We start from the raw sequence: 6,607 nt of genomic DNA on the forward strand, positions 1-6,607 counted from the left end.
CATGATTCGTCAAGAGCAAGTGCTGCTGTCAGATGATGGGCAGAGACGTGAAACCTCACCATGGCATGTCACTCTTTGTGATCAAATTCCTGGCATGTGTGGGAGAAACTTCTCACCGAGTGAAACCACGTCTGTATGGTTTCATATAGACATATATCATCGCCTTGAGCAGAAGAGGATGATGCTGTTGTAGTAACTATGGCTGGCTGTTGCCTGACAGTGTGTTTTCAAGGATGGCAGGAAGCAGCACACTGTGCCTACCATTGATTTCTTCGGACTAGGTGTCCTTTTGTCACAAAGGTTGCATGTAAGATTGCATGTAGTGGCTGTCACTCCTCCTACAAACCAGCTGGTTTGGACTTAAGTATGGCTTCTTCTGAGACGAACCTTAAGGAACCTTTACTGCTAGGCGACCAGCTCCAGACAGCTCAGTCAACTCCGTTTGAGATGACCCAGGCAGGAGCAGCAGAGAGATGCAATACATTCTTAAGTCGATTTGTCCAGAATCCTGTAGTTTGGCTTCAAGCTGTGCTCTCAGGGAACGCTGGGATAGCATGGCGACTGGCTCTGAAGTTTGACTAAACTGGTTTCTGTCATCAGTTTCAGTCTCAAAGTGCTTGTCCTTGTCAGACTCCAGTGTGCTTCTCAAATCACTGTGTTTTATGGACATTAGGAAACTACAGACGAGTTGCGGAGGTTGTCTCTTGATGATTAAATAAACCCTCATTTCTGGTTGAGACACAGCACACAAGAACTTCCACACCTTGTCATCACCTGGGCACCGCCCTGCACAGTGGGCCATCTGGACCAGGCCAGACCAGATTGCTACCTGGTCTCACAAACTCATGCAGATCAGGGCTGCGCTGCCTAGTTGTTTTTTTTTTAAGAACACAAGTATTGAACAGTAGCAAAAACAAACCAACAGAACAGACATTAAATACACGTGGCCATTGAATTAAGAGCAAGTAAGACTGATTCATAATAAGTTTTTCAGCATGTGAAAAGCGTTTTACTAAATCAAATCACATTGCTGGACTTGGACAGCTTATTTTGTATTTATTTCTTATGGGTTTTTGCCAGGAATGAGTTAAGTGTAGTGAAAATAACATCTCTTTGCAGATGGTGAGGGCAGAGAAAACGAATATTTCCTTTAAAATGAAGGCATATTTGGTCTTTAGCGGACGCAAAGGCTCCACAATTTGCCATTGAAATGGTGATTGCTATAAAATTCAGTACTAAATCTTGTGATTAAAACCCTCCCTCCGCATTGTTTTGTTCTGCATTTCAGAGAATCCAAGTGAGGGGAATACGTGTGTATTCACTGATATCAGACAGCTCACATGCAGAATTTACACAAAACAGCAAGGATCAAGTACAAATAATGAGTACTATAGATATTATAGATTACCTAGCACCAACTCATCGGTCACTTTCCATCCACAGCTTTCATGTGCACATTTGCACAGCTTGGTCAGATGGTTGTTTCTGGCTCACCACTGCATTGGATTCTGTATAATGGCCGTTTGCAGTGTTCAAAACTTTTGCCCCTTAACTGGCAATATCGTCCACGGAATCACTTTGGACCCCCTGGGCTAGAATAAAATGAGTTACGGGGTCTCAGACTTTTATGGTGACACAAGGAATTTCTGTTTGCTAGTTTTCTTGAGGGACTTACTCCATGGGGGAGAGAAGGTATCTTATTATCTTTACCAAAGGGGACAGCTGAGGTGGGCTCTAAAGCATTATATCATGACGCACAGAGAAGAGCAATGCTCGTTCATCTAATGAGGTTTTTGTACGGTGTCTTGAGGGAGGTGAAGAAAGACAGAAAGACACAAAGCGGAATGACTGTCTGGCTTTGTGGAAACATATAACCTTTGGCTGCAGTCTTATAATCTATTTGCCACTTGTATCACTTCACTGGCGGTTGCTGTGAATATCATGGTGACACAAGTCTTTTGAAACAACAGAGGGAGGCTTTGAAAAGAACTAATTTTACGTCCCTAAACAGAATGGTTTAATAGTCAACCATTTAACCCACAAGGTCTGGTGTGCCCAAAAAAACATTCACCTCTACCAAAGGATGAGAAATAGACTGGGATGATGTGAAATTGATGGGATTGTAATATCTACCTGGACTCCGGAATACAGTAATAGAGTTTGGTGTACCTCTTTTCTGTGTTTTCACTTCTCCATTTGTGACTCAGGAGTTTTATTCAACAAAAAAGTCTTTGGTTCTTATTCAAAAACTTTGGCTATTATTTATCCATCAAACAAGAGTGGGCATTGGGCTTTTTAAATGTGACATTAAGAAACTCATTGTGAGTGTTGTTGTCTGAAAGGCTTAAATCGCAGTCATCCTGCGACAGAAATCAAACAAAAACTCAGATAAACAAATGGTTATTGTTTAGTAGAAAGAATGAACATCTTCCATGACATTTTCACTTCTACAATTGAACATCAAACCTACAAAAGATTCTTTCCTTGTATCTGAAGTAAAACAATATTCAGTGTTGTTTTGCAGTTGAATGATTCACTGGTCCTTGTATCCCCCAAACATGAGAAATGTCATTATGTCAGGCCTCCAACCACCCTCATGATGAGGCATCCCAGCCACTCGGGGCAAGAGTCATGTCACCAAACACCTCCTACATACAGACAGACACACGCATGCACGCACACATACAAATACCCTGAGATTCGTCACTTAGCCCTGTATGTTTTTAACAGTGGGAGGAATCTAAAATGCCTGGAGGAAACTCACAGTGGGTGGACATATAAGCTCTACACCCAAAAGACACTGCTTCACCCCAAACTGGAAGCCTAAACCTGGTTGCCATGAGGCTACAGCTCAAATAATCTTTTTACAATTTTTATGTACCTGAATGAACTTGTTGAGGTGCCTCAGAAATGCAGTCGCTGGGTCTGAACCGACTCTTCTCATTATGTGAAAAATTATGTCTTTGTGCTTGTCTCTGTGATTGTGGTTGTCAACAGCCATGGTTTTCTTCAATTTTCGCTTTTTTTGTGTTTGCTTGTACTGTCAGACTATCTTTATATTAATCAGCACACTGTTGACCAGAAATGACCCGTCGAGACAATAGCAAACTGTTTTCTCAGGAAGACAGATATTCATAGTTTATCCTTGGAGTTTGGCCAACGCTACTAAAAGTGAGGATGTCTAGTTCACACAGCTTCCACACCGCAAAAGAGAGAGCAGAACCTCATATTGCACAAATACCAGCCAGAGACAGGATGTGGGGTCAGCATGAGAAACTGTAAAGCTGTGGGAAGTTTGGTCTTTGGACATTGATGTAGGAAGAAAGCCTCAGATAAACACTTTTTGTAACTCTCCCTGGCATTATTTGGGCGTTGAGAGAGATGTGTGTCTGACGAAACAAAAAATGTTGTGTTGAGTTTCAAGGTTTTTAAGTTGCAGATAACTCTTAGAGATGGACTGTGAATGGATGAGGATCAGCACAGAGTGTGAGCTGAAGGTGGGCCGACACAGTCGATTTACAGGAAGCTCATGGCACAAGGACTTAATTTTCGTTGTGAATATGAGTCACGTTTGAACATGACACTCTTGTTTACCATGTTCATTTTTTTTAATTTCTGTTATACATTTAAATTGTATGAAACTCACAAGGTCACAAGTCACAAGGGGTTTATGTTAGAAAGATCTAGCAGAATTCCATGTCATGGTATTGCAAGCTGTGTGGATTGCACAACTTTATTTATTTATTTTATTTTTGTTATTAGCTGTGACATACCTGCAAAACGGTTTGTTATATCTCAGGAATTTTTAAACAAATTATAACTACAGGGCTACAATGCCAACTTGCTAAATGTAATGCTTGCAATTGCTTACCTCCGTTTCCCCTCGTGTGAGTTAAAATTGGAACTGATTAAAATCTCAATGCATGATATTAAAAATCATGATGCGATCCTGAGAGAGATTATGTAGGTGTTGAATACACCCTATGCAAAGTGTCTCTCACAGGCAGCATTAATCGTATAAGATTACTCTGGCAGAGCATTCTTCATTTCACATTTCATTTCTCCTGCTGGGACGCTGCAACGTGCAAGACGTCCCTCCTGTTACGCAAGCTCTAACCCCTCCGCTGCTGAGAGAGACATCACCGCCATGAGAAAAAAGGTTGCAGAAGGAAAATCCAGTCGCAGCAGGATCATATGATATGACATCACACCTGCCCATGTGGAACAATGACGTCATCCTCTTGCTATGTAGTTCCCCGTCTCTGAAGGTGGGTCGAATTCATGGACGACATCCCTCTTTGTATAGCCAAGAGAAAAATGACATTTAATGCTGGCAGAGTGCTCGGCTCATTTACTGTTTTGATGGAGTCATATCATGTGACCCCTACTGGAGATTTACCAGTGATGACACCACCTCAGCAGCTGCAATCTTATGTCAGACTGAGCCTCACGTTTTAGAAGGTTATTTTCATTTTATGTTGTTTTCAAGAAACATGCAAAATTGAAAAAATATATATTATTATATAGTTTCAAAATGTTAACACAAAGAATAATAGCTCATTGAAATCAGTGGGACATAATATATAACACAAAAGAGTAACTTTCTTTAAAGCACTCACAGAAGAGTTCTTTCTTGAATTGATAATTTATTGATATTATTTACCCCCAAAATAAAAAATAAAAGACAAATATATATTCTCAAATATATTTTTATTGAAATGCTGATCGGAATTATTGCACTCATTTCCTTTAATGGCATGTCATAGTGTATATATTTAACTTTCTAATGATCTACCAGCACCTCAGATTAAAAGGTCCTCACATTATTCATGAATAGGTTTTTCTCACCCATACTGCACCTCAAAAGGCATTTGTTAAAGATACCTCCAAAGCATACTATAATTCAAACTATATTTTAAAAAGCAGCCCATAAATGTTTTTAAAGATGCACTGTAATCCATGAACACATTCTAACACCTCGCATTGAATGAGTTGCATAGCCCAAGGATGATGTCATCCTAGGCTGACTGAGTGATGTCATCACCAAATGATGTCACCTCATTAAAAATGCAGCTGAGAGTTTCTGCTACGCTGCAGTTTCCCACTGTCTCAGTGAACAGTGAATGCTACATCAGATTTGAAACGTGTTAGACTGCGTCAATCTGAAAGTCACCTAAGCTTTAGGTGCCTCACTTTTGTCACTATGGTGTCATCAAGCAGCGTTGAGTGAATCACAGGATGGTTTAGGAAAATATGCCAGCTGGATTTGGTTTCCTCATGACGGCACAGGGGATCGTGCCAGACACATTACAGATATATGGAGAGTTATTGGCATACATATTGAGTCATTACACGGCTGGAAGAAAACATTCAGCCTCTATGACCTTTAGAGTTGTCCTTGAAGAATGCTGCCCTGGTCGGCGTCCCTGTGATGTCAGACAGTCATGACTGAATTAGTCAGTAGTTGCAGGAGTGAGATCATGTGCTCTGATTTGAAAATTAATCCCCACCCACAGGCTCAATGACACATCCTTTCTATGCCATAAAGCCTGCGTAACACCAGGGTGCAGATGTTTCTGTCTTCGGGTAATGTTTGTTTTCTGAAAAGTTTCACCTTATGTAGATCTGCATGGAGATCTAGTCCAATCACAATGTATTTTTATTTTATAAAATATTTGCACCCTTTCAATCAATTGCCATTAAATCTAAGTAATTAATTAGTAATTACCATTTAAACATGAACACAGGATAATTGGCTGGCACTTGGACCTTGATATATCTATCTATCTATCTATCTATCTATCTATCTATCTATCTATATATATATATATATATATATATATATATATATATATATATATATATATATATATATATATATATATATATATATATATACAGTGGCACCTCGGTCCTCGACCACAATCGGATCCAGACGGCCGAAATCTGAATCGATTTTTCCCATTACATTAATGGAAAGAGAAATAATGCGTTCCAAACCTTAAAATAGTCTTTCGTAGGAGTGAATGTAGAGTGTCTGCTGCAGGTGCGCTGTTCTATGTGTGTGGCCGCTGCATGTGGGAGGGGTTGCCGAGTGAGTGACGTCTCTCCAGAAGTGAAGAGGTGCCCGGTGCGTGTCCAGCTCTGAATGTGCGCTTCTGTGCAGTTTGGCTGTGACAAAGTCATAAACCAAGTAACGCTCTGTCCCAGACTCGCCTCATCCCTGTCCCAGCTCCAGCCCACAACAGGACATCAAACCCTGGAGTGAGCGCTCCAGCCTCGGAGGTGTGGAGAGCGAGCACCTCCCCTGTGACACTCTACCACGGTCCAGTGTGGAGACAGGAAAGGTTTTGCACCTCAATTTGAAGAAAAACAGTCAGTGCATGTAGCTAACAGGACACGTCTGCATACAGAGGCTGCGTTATACACAATAACAAAGCACGTCGTGGGTCAGCTGATTGGTCGGCGCATGTTATGTTTTTTCCGGCTTTTTTCGGGGGCGTTTGAGTTCTGGATTTTTTTACTTTTTTTTTTTTCATCTCTGACTCTTCAAACTTTGCTTTGTGTCTCATTTTCAGAGTCTGTAAACGCTGTAAAAGCTTTTCTT

Source organism: Synchiropus splendidus, chromosome 1 (assembly GCF_027744825.2).
Source record: "Synchiropus splendidus isolate RoL2022-P1 chromosome 1, RoL_Sspl_1.0, whole genome shotgun sequence".
NCBI classification, from domain to species: Eukaryota; Metazoa; Chordata; class Actinopteri; order Syngnathiformes; family Callionymidae; genus Synchiropus; species Synchiropus splendidus.